The sequence below is a fragment of the Phyllobates terribilis genome, unplaced genomic scaffold, assembly GCF_046119375.1.
Source record: "Phyllobates terribilis strain yellow unplaced genomic scaffold, ASM4611937v1 Scaffold_181__1_contigs__length_3860067, whole genome shotgun sequence".
NCBI lineage: Eukaryota > Metazoa > Chordata > Amphibia > Anura > Dendrobatidae > Phyllobates > Phyllobates terribilis.
This window is the reverse complement of record NW_027362941.1, coordinates 1937087-1952804: the sequence shown is the minus strand read 5'-3', so window position 1 is coordinate 1952804 and position 15718 is coordinate 1937087. Positions and strand designations below refer to the sequence as shown.

The following is a 15718-nucleotide window of genomic DNA, read 5'->3' as shown; positions in this document are numbered from 1 at the left end:
ACTAATAGAGAAAGTCCCACACACTGCTAGAAGGCCAAATATTTTTTCAGAGCTAGATGCAGAAAAAAATTATATTCAGTTTGCAACCTGATGGAGGTCAGTATAGATGGACTAATAGAGAAAGTCCCACACACTGCTAGAAGGCCAAATATTTTTTCAGAGCTAGATGCAGAAAAAAATTATATTCAGTTTGCAACCTGATGGAGGTCAGTATAGATGGACTAATAGAGAAAGTCCCACACACTGCTAGAAGGCCAAATATTTTTTCAGAGCTAGATGCAGAAAAAAATATATTCAGTTTGCAACCTGATGGAGGTCTGTATAGATGGATTAATAGAACAAGTCCCACACACAGCTAGAAGCCCAATAATTTTTCAGAGGTAGATGCAGAAAAAAATATATTCAGTTTGCAACCTGATGGATGTCAGTATAGATGGACTAATACAACAAGTCCCACACACAGGTAGAAGCCCAATATTTTTTCAGAGCTAGATGCAGAAAAAAATTATATTCAATTTGCAACCTGATGGAGGTCAGTATAGATGGAGTAATAGAACAAGTCCCACACACAGCTAGAAGCCCAATATTTTTTCAGAGGTAGATGCAGAAAAAAATATATTCAGTTTGCAACCTGATGGAGGTCTGTATAGATGGATTAATAGAACAAGTCCCACACACAGCTAGAAGCCCAATATTTTTTCAGAGGTAGATGCAGAAAAAAATATATTCAGTTTGCAACCTGATGGAGGTCAGTATAGATGGACTAATACAAGAAGTCCCACACAAAGCTAGAAGCCCAATATTTTTTCAGAGCTAGATGCAGAAAAAAATTATATTCAATTTGCAACCTGATGGAGGTCAGTATAGATGGAGTAATAGAACAAGTCCCACACACAGCTAGAAGCCCAAATATTTTTTCAGAGCTAGATGCAGATAAAAATTATTTTTAATTTGCAACCTGATGGAGGTCAGTATAGATGGACTAATAGAGAAAGTCCCACACACTGCTAGAAGGCCAAATATTTTTTCAGAGCTAGATGCAGAAAAAAATTATATTCAGTTTGCAACCTGATGGAGGTCTGTATAGATGGATTAATAGAACAAGTCCCACACACAGCTAGAAGCTCAATATTTTTTCAGAGGTAGATGCAGAAAAAAATATATTCAGTTTGCAACCTGATGGAGGTCAGTATAGATGGACTAATACAACAAGTCCCACACACAGCTAGAAGCCCAATATTTTTTCAGAGCTAGATGCAGAAAAAAATTATATTCAATTTGCAACCTGATGGAGGTCAGTATAGATGGAGTAATAGAACAAGTCCCACACACAGCTAGAAGCCCAAATATTTTTTCAGAGGTAGATGCAGATAAAAATTATTTTTAATTTGCAACCTGATGCAGGTCAGTATAGATGGACTAATAGAGAAAGTCCCACACACTGCTAGAAGGCCAAATAATTTTTCAGAGGTAGATGCAGAAAAAAATTATATTCAGTTTGCAACCTGATGGAGGTCAGTATAGATGGACTAATAGAACAAGTCCCACACACAGCTAGAAGCCCAATATTTTTTCAGAGGTAGATGCAGAAAAAAATATATTCAGTTTGCAACCTGATGGAGGTCTGTATAGATGGATTAATAGAACAAGTCCCACACACAGCTAGAAGCCCAATATTTTTTCAGAGGTAGATGCAGAAAAAAATATATTCAGTTTGCAACGTGATGGAGGTCAGTATAGATGGACTAATACAACAAGTCCCACACAAGCTAGAAGCCCAATATTTTTTCAGAGCTAGATGCAGAAAAAAATTATATTCAATTTGCAACCTGATGGAGGTCAGTATAGATGGAGTAATAGAACAAGTCCCACACACAGCTAGAAGCCCAATATTTTTCCAGAGGTAGATGCAGAAAAAAATATATTCAGTTTGCAACCTGATGGAGGTCTGTATAGATGGATTAATAGAACAAGTCCAACACACAGCTAGAAGCCCAATATTTTTTCAGAGGTAGATGCAGAAAAAAATATATTCAGTTTGCAACCTGATGGAGGTCAGTATAGATGGATTAATACAACAAGTCCCACACACAGCTAGAAGCCCAATATTTTTTCAGAGCTAGATGCAGAAAAAAATTGTATTCAATTTGCAACCTGATGGAGGTCAGTATAGATGGAGTAATAGAACAAGTCCCACACACAGCTAGAAGCCCAAATATTTTTTCAGAGCTAGATGCAGATAAAAATTATTTTTAATTTGCAACCTGATGGAGGTCAGTATAGATGGACTAATAGAGAAAGTCCCACACACTGCTAGAAGGCCAAATATTTTTTCAGAGCTAGATGCAGAAAAAAATTATATTCAGTTTGCAACCTGATGGAGGTCAGTATAGATGGACTAATAGAGAAAGTCCCACACACTGCTAGAAGGCCAAATATTTTTTCAGAGCTAGATGCAGAAAAAAATTATATTCAGTTTGCAACCTGATGGAGGTCAGTATAGATGGACTAATAGAGAAAGTCCCACACACTGCTAGAAGGCCAAATATTTTTTCAGAGCTAGATGCAGAAAAAAATTATATTCAGTTTGCAACCTGATGGAGGTCAGTATAGATGGACTAATAGAGAAAGTCCCACACACAGCTAGAAGCCCAAATATTTTTACAGAGCTAAATGCAGAAAAAAATTATATTCAGTTTGCAACCTGATGGAGGTCAGTATAGATGGACTAATACAACAAGTCCCACACACAGCTAGAAGCCCAATATTTTTTCAGAGCTAGATGCAGAAAAAAATTATATTCAATTTGCAACCTGATGGAGGTCAGTATAGATGGAGTAATAGAACAAGTCCCACACACAGCTAAAAGCCCAAATATTTTTTCAGAGCTAGATGCAGATAAAAATTATTTTTAATTTGCAACCTGATGGAGGTCAGTATAGATGGACTAATAGAGAAAGTCCCACACACTGCTAGAAGGCCAAATATTTTTTCAGAGCTAGATGCAGAAAAAAATTATATTCAGTTTGCAACCTGATGGAGGTCAGTATAGATGGACTAATAGAGAAAGTCCCACACACTGCTAGAAGGCCAAATATTTTTTCAGAGCTAGATGCAGAAAAAAATTATATTCAGTTTGCAACCTGATGGAGGTCAGTATAGATGGACTAATAGAGAAAGTCCCACACACTGCTAGAAGGCCAAATATTTTTTCAGAGCTAGATGCAGAAAAAAATATATTCAGTTTGCAACCTGATGGAGGTCTGTATAGATGGATTAATAGAACAAGTCCCACACACAGCTAGAAGCCCAATAATTTTTCAGAGGTAGATGCAGAAAAAAATATATTCAGTTTGCAACCTGATGGATGTCAGTATAGATGGACTAATACAACAAGTCCCACACACAGGTAGAAGCCCAATATTTTTTCAGAGCTAGATGCAGAAAAAAATTATATTCAATTTGCAACCTGATGGAGGTCAGTATAGATGGAGTAATAGAACAAGTCCCACACACAGCTAGAAGCCCAATATTTTTTCAGAGGTAGATGCAGAAAAAAATATATTCAGTTTGCAACCTGATGGAGGTCTGTATAGATGGATTAATAGAACAAGTCCCACACACAGCTAGAAGCCCAATATTTTTTCAGAGGTAGATGCAGAAAAAAATATATTCAGTTTGCAACCTGATGGAGGTCAGTATAGATGGACTAATACAAGAAGTCCCACACAAAGCTAGAAGCCCAATATTTTTTCAGAGCTAGATGCAGAAAAAAATTATATTCAATTTGCAACCTGATGGAGGTCAGTATAGATGGAGTAATAGAACAAGTCCCACACACAGCTAGAAGCCCAAATATTTTTTCAGAGCTAGATGCAGATAAAAATTATTTTTAATTTGCAACCTGATGGAGGTCAGTATAGATGGACTAATAGAGAAAGTCCCACACACTGCTAGAAGGCCAAATATTTTTTCAGAGCTAGATGCAGAAAAAAATTATATTCAGTTTGCAACCTGATGGAGGTCTGTATAGATGGATTAATAGAACAAGTCCCACACACAGCTAGAAGCTCAATATTTTTTCAGAGGTAGATGCAGAAAAAAATATATTCAGTTTGCAACCTGATGGAGGTCAGTATAGATGGACTAATACAACAAGTCCCACACACAGCTAGAAGCCCAATATTTTTTCAGAGCTAGATGCAGAAAAAAATTATATTCAATTTGCAACCTGATGGAGGTCAGTATAGATGGAGTAATAGAACAAGTCCCACACACAGCTAGAAGCCCAAATATTTTTTCAGAGGTAGATGCAGATAAAAATTATTTTTAATTTGCAACCTGATGCAGGTCAGTATAGATGGACTAATAGAGAAAGTCCCACACACTGCTAGAAGGCCAAATATTTTTTCAGAGCTAGATGCAGAAAAAAATTATATTCAGTTTGCAACCTGATGGAGGTCAGTATAGATGGACTAATAGAACAAGTCCCACACACAGCTAGAAGCCCAATATTTTTTCAGAGGTAGATGCAGAAAAAAATATATTCAGTTTGCAACCTGATGGAGGTCTGTATAGATGGATTAATAGAAAAAGTCCCACACACAGCTAGAAGCCCAATATTTTTTCAGAGGTAGATGCAGAAAAAAATATATTCAGTTTGCAACCTGATGGAGGTCAGTATAGATGGACTAATACAACAAGTCCCACACACAGATAGAAGCCCAATATTTTTTCAGAGCTAGATGCAGAAAAAAATTATATTCAATTTGCAACCTGATGGAGGTCAGTATAGATGGAGCAATAGAACAAGTCCCACACACAGCTAGAAGCCCAATATTTTTTCAGAGGTAGATGCAGAAAAAAATATATTCAGTTTGCAACCTGATGGAGGTCTGTATAGATGGATTAATAGAACAAGTCCCACACACAGCTAGAAGCCCAATATTTTTTCAGAGGTAGATGCAGAAAAAAATATATTCAGTTTGCAACCTGATGGAGGTCAGTATAGATGGACTAATATAACAAGTCCCACACACAGCTAGAAGCCCAATATTTTTTCAGAGCTAGATGCAGAAAAAAATTATATTTAATTTGCAACCTGATGGAGGTCAGTATAGATGGAGTAATAGAACAAGTCCCACACACAGCTAGAAGCCCAAATATTTTTTCAGAGCTAGATGCAGATAAAAATTATTTTTAATTTGCAACCTGATGGAGGTCAGTATAGATGGACTAATAGAGAAAGTCCCACACACTGCTAGAAGGCCAAATACTTTTTCAGAGCTAGATGCAGAAAAAAATTATATTCAGTTTGCAACCTGATGGAGGTCAGTATAGATGGACTAATAGAGAAAGTCCCACACACTGCTAGAAGGCCAAATATTTATTCAGAGCTAGATGCAGAAAAAAATTATATTCAGTTTGTAACCTGATGGAGGTCAGTATAGATGGACTAATAGAGAAAGTCCCACACACTGCTAGAAGGCCAAATATTTTTTCTGAGCTAGATGCAGAAAAAAATATATTCAGTTTGCAACCTGATGGAGGTCTGTATAGATGGATTAATAGAACAAGTCCCACACACAGCTAGAAGCCCAATATTTTTTCAGAGGTAGATGCAGAAAAAAATATATTCAGTTTGCAACCTGATGGAGGTCAGTATAGATGGACTAATACAACAAGTCCCACACACAGCTAGAAGCCCAATATTTTTTCAGAGGTAGATGCAGAAAAAAATATATTCAGTTTGCAACCTGATGGAGGTCAGTATAGATGGACTAATACAACAAGTCCCACACACAGCTAGAAGCCCAATATTTTTTCAGAGCTAGATGCAGAAAAAAATTATATTCAATTTGCAACCTGATGGAGGTCAGTATAGATGGAGTAATAGAACAAGTCCCACACACAGCTAGAAGCCCAAATATTTTTTCAGAGCTAGATGCAGATAAAAATTATTTTTAATTTGCAACCTGATGGAGGTCAGTATAGATGGACTAATAGAGAAAGTCCCACACACTGCTAGAAGGCCAAATATTTTTTCAGAGATAGATGCAGAAAAAAATTATATTCAGTTTGCAACCTGATGGAGGTCAGTATAGATGGACTAATAGAGAAAGTCCCACACACTGCTAGAAGGCCAAATATTTTTTCAGAGCTAGATGCAGAAAAAAATTATATTCAGTTTGCAACCTGATGGAGGTCAGTATAGATGGACTAATAGAGAAAGTCCCACACACTGCTAGAAGGCCAAATATTTTTTCAGAGCTAGATGCAGAAAAAAATTATATTCAGTTTGCAACCTGATGGAGGTCTGTATAGATGGATTAATAGAACAAGTCCCACACACAGCTAGAAGCCCAATATTTTTTCAGAGGTAGATGCAGAAAAAAATATATTCAGTTTGCAACCTGATGGAGGTCAGTATAGATGGACTAATACAACAAGTCCCACACACAGCTTGAAGCCCAATATTTTTTCAGAGCTAGATGCAGAAAAAAATTATATTCAATTTGCAACCTGATGGAGGTCAGTATAGATGGAGTAATAGAACGAGTCCCACACACAGCTAGAAGCCCAAATATTTTTTCAGAGGTAGATGCAGAAAAAAATTATATTCAGTTTGCAACCTGATGGAGGGTCTGTATAGATGGATTAATAGAACAAGTCCCACACACAGCTACAAGCCCAATATTTTTTCAGAGGTAGATGCAGAAAAAAATATATTCAGTTTGCAACCTGATGGAGGTCAGTATAGATGGACCAATAGAGAAAGTCCCACACACTTGTAGAAGGCCAAATATTTTTTCAGAGCTAGATGCAGAAAAAAATTATATTCAATTTGCAACCTGATGGAGGTCAGTATAGATGGACTAATAGAATGATGCTATGCCCAAAAGATTTTACTTCACTAGGTGCAGTAAAAAAATTGGTATTCTATACACAGGTGGTATATCTTGCAACACAGATAGGCTACTCCACTGACTAACACACTCTGCAATAGGCCAAAAAGGATTAGCTTTGCTAGATTCAGCCAAATGCTGTGAAAAAAACTTGCACAGCACTGGCACAGACCTGCCTGGCAAAAACTGATAGGAACTGATGTAACCTAGTCCTGAAAAGGACTCCAATTACAATTAGTCTTTACTCCCGCAACCTATCTATTTAAGAGCACAGACCTGCCTGAAAAAAGTCGTAGGAAATGCTGTAACCTAGTCCTTAAAAGGACTGCAATCACAACTATTCCCTACTCCCAAGCTATCTGTAGATTTGTGTGAAAATTGGCTTGAAATTAACAAGGTATAGCGCACACAGCAACAGCGGTGCCGTCTAACACGCAGCTGCAGCAGTGAGAAAATGGTGGCGACGGGGAAAATGGCTTGGTCTTATAGGGCAAGGACATGTGACATACACTGCCAATGACACATGCCCTTGCTTGTGTGAAAAAAAGCACTTCGCTCCGTGTGTGCGCTGCTGATAGGCTGACAGATTGTGTAGCACCCTGAGGATTCGGCTGCTACAGGGGTATTGCACCTCAACCCAGAGGTGTGATATTCCACTCCCGGGTAAGGATGGAGTGTGGGACTGAGCTCAGTCAGCTGCATGCACTACACACATCCCATTTCCGAGGAAAAGACCAACGGTACTCCCACTTAGAAATGTGCAGGTACGACAGAGTCTGTTCCTGGCTGGAGTGGGAGGGGGGTGGTACATCCCAGTAGTGTAGGGGCAGATAGGGGGAGCAGCCTGGGTAAAGTTAGGAGCTCATTGGGTGCTGGTCACCTGAGCTCACACATAGAGGGAGTATTTAAGGTGGGCACCATCTAAGATCAGGGTCAGTCTGTCAGAGTGTAACCTGAAGAGAGCAGAAGAGCAGAGCAGCCCCAGCCCAAGAGTGAGAGAGGAGAGCAAGAAAGACCCAGAGGGGAAGAAAGAAGGAACTCTGAGACCCCAAATACAATCACAGGGTGAAGAGTTGGCAACAGGGTACCGGATCCCAAACTGGTGGGGGGCTACAACATACCTCAGCCAGAGACCGGAGGCCGTGGGCAGAATCTGCCACGGCCACCCACCATATCCACCCGGAAGGCAGACCACGCATAGGGTCAGGGAACCCAGAGGCAAGGGTTCGCCAACAAGAGGCCCGAGGGAGCCGGACATAGGTGGATCCCTGGTGGGGAAGGCCAGAGACGAGGACAGGACAGAACGGGAGCTCAGAACCACGCTCCAGAACTACTTGGGGGTTGGCCGAGTCCAGGACCTGGTGGACGCAGCACGGCTCGGGTGGTCACTCAAGGCCGGAGTGACCGGAACATCTGCAGTAAGTAAAGAACCCTGAACTGCACAACCCGACTCTGACTCTCATTACCATCATCCCTGCACTTCCACAACCACCCTCCTCTGCACCTGACCCCCTGAGGCTATACCCCTCCCATTGGGGGTTATACTACCTAAGCTGCACCAACACCATCAGCCTCAGCGGACCCTGCTGCAGCGGCGGCCGTAGTGACCGCAATTCAACGGGTGGCGTAGTCGACATAAAGAACTTTAGTAACATCAGTAAGGACTGCCACACACTGAGCTTGGCACCCTGGGCACGGACCGGGTCACAGCCACTCGGAGACTACAACCACCATCTGATCTGGCTCCGGGTATTCCCCTAAAGAATATGGCCCAGGGGGCGCGTCAACTTTGGCGTAGTCGGCAGGATCTCGTGCCCGCAACACCCGGGTACTGCGTGCCTGAAGAAAAGTTCATCGTTACCTTAAAAAGAAGTCTCCTGCCGGTTCCGGAGGGTCCCCGCCATCGGACTCCATCACAGATCGATTCCCGCCGGTTGTCCGCCATTAACAGCTTTTTCCCGCCATCTGCAGAGTTTCCCGCCACTGGGAGACGATTCCCGCCATTTCCAAAGGTTTCCCGCCTTGTCAGAGCGGACGCCATTATGGGCGTACCAGAGGATGGCAAGAGGCCGCCTCCCATCGTGGGCCAGGACCGAAAATGGCGCCAAAAGTGGAAACCGCCCCCACCAACAGAGACTGTGATGCTAGAGGTGTCTGTCAGCGTGAAAGAACTGCCCCTGGAGCTGACAATCACCAAGTGGCCCCGGGACCGCCCTCGAAGTGGGAGGACTGAGAACAAGAGAGCAAAGATGGGTGTCGCCTGGAGCAGTCTGGAGAGAGTGCACCCGGAGACAAGAAGCCTGGAGCAGAGTCCAGAAAGAGCCTACCCGGAGATGGAGGGAGAGCCAGGCAGCACCGACCCAGTGGTCAGGAGCCTGATGCGGGCCGCCACTCCAGGCAGCACCGACCCAGTGGTCAGGAGCCTGTTGCCGGTCGCCATTCGAGAAGGCCTGCTGGAGACAGCGGGAGGAGAGCAGAGCAGCACCGACCCGTTGGTCAGGAGCCTGCTAGAAGCAACGACCCCACTAGGCTTAGTGGAGGTCTTGGCACAGCTCCCCCGAGATCGGGAGTGTGCACAGACCGCGCTGGAGGGCCTCGCACGGAGGATGGCCCGGGTGCAGCGAGAGACGTTGGCGGAGTGGAGCCGAGAGATGGCCCAGCAGACAAGAACCCATCCGCGGAGCACGCCACCCGAGACGAGGAGACAGACCGCCTCTGAGGATGGTGCAGGAGGACTGAAGGCCGGAGACGGCGCCGAGAAGGGAGCCGAACGAAAGGAGGCAGGTAAAGGGGACGTCTCTACCCCAAACCGGGAAACCGCGTACCTGCCCCAGCTCCCCGTCGCAGAGCCCGAAGTATCCCCTGCCGTGCCCGTCGCTGCAACGTCACCGCCGCAGACTAGGCCTCAAACGGGAGCCGCGACCCCTGTGACGTCACACGCCTCGACCCCGAGCGTGACCAAGCAGGAAGTACCATCGGCCTGGTCGCAAGGCCTAGTACCCCCGGGCGCCGCAATACCAACAGCGCCCCCTACCTCCGCGGAGCCACCGGCCTGGTCGCAGGGCCAAGTAGCCCAGGGCGCCGCCGTCCTTACGGTGCCCTTCACTTTCCAGGTGCCCCAGGCCTGGCCGCAAGGCCTGGGCAACCCGGGCGCTACCACCACCGCGCCCATAAAACCAAGAGCGCCGCATCTGGGAGAAGATCTGTTCGCCCAACACACATGGCCGGACGGGCAGCCCTTTGTCTGGCCCAGGGAGTACTACGAACAAGAGCTCCAAAAGAGGGCAAGGCCCATATGTGAGCCCCTGATCCCGGCTCCAAAGCCCGTAAAAAGGACCTCGCCCCCGCTAGAGGAGGCACAGTTTGAGTGGGACCCCACCGGAGAAGATCTCATGGGGTTCACTCAGGAGACCCGGGCAGCTGCAGCGGAGCGTGCAGAGTGCTGCCGCCAGCAGCTCGAGGTCTTTGAGAGGGAGCGGAGAGAGAGGCGGGTCCGGGAACAACAAGCCCAAATAAAGAGCGCGGAGCAGAAGAGCCGGGCCAGGAGGAGTCCCCGTGCAGCTTATGGTCCCCCTTCCACCGGGACTGTGATCAAGTTTAATATGCAGCACGGGTGGGGCTTCATCCGAGATCACCGCACCCCAGGCGACGTCTTCGTGACAAGAAGAGACGTTGAGTCCCACCTACCGGAGGGACACAGAGGTCGTGACCTTTATATAGGGGACGAGGTCACCTTCACCCGGCACAAGTGTGCCAAAGGACCCTACGCTCTCCATGTGCATCGCCTGACGGAGGAGGAGCTGCGGTGTGAGGAGGAGCAAGAGGACCCGGACGGGTCTGAAGCTAAAGTTAATCACAAAGAAAGAGCAGGAGGACGTCGTCGTTGAGTACAGCAGAGTAGAAGCTGTATATAGTTGCCCGTTGGGGCACAGTGAACTGTTGCTAATTTAGTCCCCGTTGGGACCAGAGAACTGAACTGTTAACCCGTGTGTCCCTATTCCCACTGACCGAGGACTGAGAGCGGTCATCCCTTTCCTAATACCTGGCCGAGGACTGAGAGCGGCCATATCCCTTTGTATATAGTTGCGCTTCCTAAAGCGCCCCCTACCGGTTTTATAGGAAACCGTGTTTCTTCAAGAGACTGTCGCACTTTACCCGGTCACAAGTTGCACAGTGACCGGAGGAGCTAGAAGCAAGAAACGACTACGAGAAAGTTTTATATGAAAAGTTTTATGATGCTGCTAATATATGTTGTTTTATATGTTTTATTATGTTGTTTATGCAAAAATTGTATGTTTTGGTGTTGTTTTATATCTTACAGCCCGAGGACGTGCTGTGATTTACCAGGGGGGAATGTAGCACCCTGAGGATTCGGCTGCTACAGGGGTATTGCACCTCAACCCAGAGGTGTGATATTCCACTCCCGGGTAAGGATGGAGTGTGGGACTGAGCTCAGTCAGCTGCATGCAGTACACACATCCCATTTCCGAGGAGCAGACCAACGGTACTCCCACTTAGAAATGTGCAGGTACGACAGAGTCTGTTCCTGGCTGGAGTGGGAGGGGGGTGGTACATCCCAGTAGTGTAGGGGCAGATAGGGGGAGCAGCCTGGGTAAAGTTAGGAGCTCATTGGGTGCTGGTCACCTGAGCTCACACATAGAGGGAGTATTTAAGGTGGGCACCATCTAAGATCAGGGTCAGTCTGTCAGAGTGTAACCTGAAGAGAGCAGAAGAGCAGAGCAGCCCCAGCCCAAGAGTGAGAGAGGAGAGCAAGAAAGACCCAGAGGGGAAGAAAGAAGGAACTCTGAGACCCCAAATACAATCACAGGGTGAAGAGTTGGCAACAGGGTACCGGATCCCAAACTGGTGGGGGGCTACAACATACCTCAGCCAGAGACCGGAGGCCGTGGGCAGAATCTGCCACGGCCACCCACCATATCCACCCGGAAGGCAGACCACGCATAGGGTCAGGGAACCCAGAGGCAAGGGTTCGCCAACAAGAGGCCCGAGGGAGCCGGACATAGGTGGATCCCTGGTGGGGAAGGCCAGAGACGAGGACAGGACAGAACGGGAGCTCAGAACCACACTCCAGAACTACTTGGGGGTTGGCCGAGTCCAGGACCTGGTGGACGCAGCACGGCTCGGGTGGTCACTCAAGGCCGGAGTGACCGGAACATCTGCAGTAAGTAAAGAACCCTGAACTGCACAACCCGACTCTGACTCTCATTACCATCATCCCTGCACTTCCACAACCACCCTCCTCTGCACCTGACCCCCTGAGGCTATACCCCTCCCGTTGGGGGTTATACTACCTAAGCTGCACCAACACCATCAGCCTCAGCGGACCCTGCTGCAGCGGCGGCCGTAGTGACCGCAATTCAACGGGTGGCGTAGTCGACATAAAGAACTTTAGTAACATCAGTAAGGACTGCCACACACTGAGCTTGACACCCTGGGCACGGACCGGGTCACAGCCACTCGGAGACTACAACCCCCATCTGATCCGGCTCCGGGTATTCCCCTAAAGAATATGGCCCAGGGGGCGCGTCAATTGCACCTCCCCACTGTAAATGCGGGAAAGAGAAAAAAAAATGGAGATCTTCATTATTCCTGCAGAGATCCATCCCCTGCCCCTCCCCACACCCCGCTGTACACGCAAACTGCGTATTAACATTAATTTTCATCATTACTGAGAAAAAATCCAGTTATGATTTTGGTGCACGAACAGTTATCGAACATAACCTCGAACAGCTGAATTTTTCTCAAATCGTTCGTGTTCGCCGAACGGCTCGAACACCGCCCAAAACAGCTCGAATTTGAGATTGGCGAACAGTTCGAGTAGAACAACGCTCATCTCTACTCAGCAATCCCTCAGATAATTCAGGAGCACTCAACAGGACCCCTTTCTGTATGCCTTTTTCAGTCGCCTTCCTGCGCTGGCTCTCACCCTCCAGCCCTGTGCTTCACAATCAGTGTCCCAAGCCGGTAGCCTCGGATCTTGGTGGGCGACCTGCAGTCCCCTGGACCCTCTGTGGCAATGTAATTATGACTGTGGCAACTGCACCCTGAAAGTACAGAAGCCTCCGGTTTCTATCTGAGCCTTGTAGTTCTCCACTAGTTTAATTTAGGCTCGATCCCTCCACCGCCTGGCAGATTTGGGCATACGGGTGGCATCCAGCATCTCCAGTACCCCTAGGATCCCCTCTTTCCTTCTGGAGCCTTCCTCCCACTCCTCTCTCTATCTTCAGACTTGGGCCTCAGTGGCTAGGCCCGCCTCTGGAGCAGAGCTCCTGCAGAGCCTCGGCTCCCCTCACTTTCCTCCTCTGACTGACTACTACTCTCTAAGATGCCTCCCCTTTTTATACAGCTACTGAAGTGCTCCCCTGATCTACATCCTCCACCACATCCACTACATGGTTTCCCCTCACTGGGTTCCCCTCACTCTAGCCAGGGACCAGGGACTGTGCTCTCCCGTAGGAGCAATCTCACCCTGCCCTCTGAAGTGTGGTGCAATGAATGCAGGTGTTAGGGTCCCGGGCAGCACTCTATCCTTACCTGAGAGTGGGATATCACACCTCTGAGTGAGATGCAGTACCTCTGTGGCGACTGAACCCTCAGGGGCGCCACACCAGTATCTGTAGTGCTTTTGGGTTCAGTGGAGACTTATGCCATGTCTCCTGAGCTATGTCCTTCAGAATCTGCTGTTCAAGAAGCAGGCGCTCATACCTCCAGCCCACAAGCTGCGGGTGCTCACACACAACAAACATCAACCACATCCACTTTTTTGTGCCAGCAAAGCGTCCAATTGTTCGTGCCTGAGAGCTTGGAAAGAAAGTGTAAATACCCAGCCACACACCCACAGGCACAAATACTGAACTCGCACATTGCCAAATTGCTAGCTGTGGAGATGTTGCCATTTAGGCTTGTGGGAGCACAGTCTTCCGTGATCTCTTGGCTGTGGCTGCCCCACGATACAGTGTTCCCACCTGCCACTATTTTGCTTGGTGTGCTGTCCCTGCATTACACAAGCACGTGTTAAACAATCTGAACCATGCTCTCACCAACGCTGTAACCCAGATAGTCCACCTAACAACAGACACCTGGACAAATTGTTGTGTACAGGAACGATACATTTCTGTCATGGCACACTGGGGGAACCTGGTGGAGGGTGGGACAAAGGCGCAAACTGGAACATCACACATCCCACCCCTAAGAATAGCGGGCCCAACTTCTGTCAGGGTTTCCACCTCTTCATATTCCACTTCCTCTCTCTCCTTCTCCTGCTCCTCATCCTCTGCTAAATTACCCTCCCCATCACTGCCAAGCTGGGACCTGTGCAACAGCACGTCGGCAAAGTAGCAAGACGCTCTACTGAAGCTGATCTGTTTAGGTCAGAGAGCACACACTGCAACAGAGCTGTGGCAAGCTTTAAAACAACAGACCAATCAATGGCTCTGCCTGCTGCACCTCCAACCCGGTCTGGTCATCTGCGATAATGGACGTAACCTGGTGACGGGTTTAAAGATTGGCAAGCTGGTACTTGTGCCATGCATGGCTCATGTGCTAAACCTAGTTGTTTAGAAATTTGTGAAAACTTTCCGTGACTTGCCTTACCTACTTGAGAAGGTGCACCGTATTAGTGCCCATTTCCACAATTCCTCTACTGCTTTTGCTGCTTTTACAGCACTGCAAAAGCAGTTGAATTTGCCAAGTCACCGACTCATTTGCGACCTGCCCACGAGGTGGAACTCCACCTATCATATGTTGGCGAGTATTAGTGAACAGCAGAGGGCAGTAGCTGAATACCAGCTTCAACATGCCCGTCAGACTGAGAGTCAGCCACCACACATAAAAACTGTCGAGTGGGCGTGGATCACTGACATTAGTGAGGTTCTTTAGAACTTTCAGAACTGCACCAACCTTGTGAGCAGTGATCAGGCTATTACAGCGTAACCATCCCGCTGCTGTGTCTCTTGAAACAATCACTGCATAATCTCAAAGAGGAAGCTTTGAGTGCCCAGCATGTTGGTATTGAGCCAGATTTCCTAATGGGTGATACTACCCAGCCTAGCCAATATTCTGAGGCAACATTAGGTGATGAGGAGGAAGATGAGGAGGTAGAGGACTTGTTTTTCTGTGCTACCGAGGGGACTCGTAATGCTACAGAGGGGACACCCAACCCAAGCTTCATGTCTGTCCAGCCTGGATGGGCTGGAGAGGAGGAGGTGGAGAAGGAGGAGGAGGCGAGTCAGCGTGAGGAGAGGATGGGTACTGTTTCTACTGTTCAGGACACAGAACTTTTGCCTTTTAGCAGCTTGGCCCACATGGAACCGTTCATGTGTAAGTGTCTGTGGCAAGACCCTTGCATGATACACATTTTATCCAACAGTAATAATAATAATAATTTTTATTTATATAGTACCAACATATTCCGCAGCACTTTACAATTAAACGGAGATATGTACATACAATAAATTCAGTTTAAACAGCTACATTAGGAGTGAGGTCCCTGCTCGCAATCTTACATTCAACAAGGAAATGGGTGGGCACAATAGGTGAAAAGTGCTTGTTGTTTCAGGTCAGGCAAGTATAATAAGTAGGGATTTTCATATAAGACAGCATGATCCGGTCATCAGCCAGTATGTTTAAGTGCAATAATCAAGTCTCGAGTGTAGCTATCGTGTGCATGGAGGGTGTGGAGACAGATGAATAGTAGGGTGCAGATTCAGAAAAACATTTAGAAGGAGGGAACAGGGGAAAGTTAGTTTGATGAGTAGTTGAGGAGGTAGGCTTGTTTAAAGAGATGGGTTTTT

At 46.3% G+C, this 15718-nt stretch overlaps 1 protein-coding gene across 1 annotated transcript in view; it reads right to left on the bottom strand.

Annotated features, from left to right (window-relative positions):
* Positions 1 to 15718, bottom strand: part of SMPDL3B (sphingomyelin phosphodiesterase acid like 3B) — a 484668-nt gene that overhangs the window by 202216 nt on the left and 266734 nt on the right. The gene's annotated exons all lie outside the window — the stretch shown is intronic.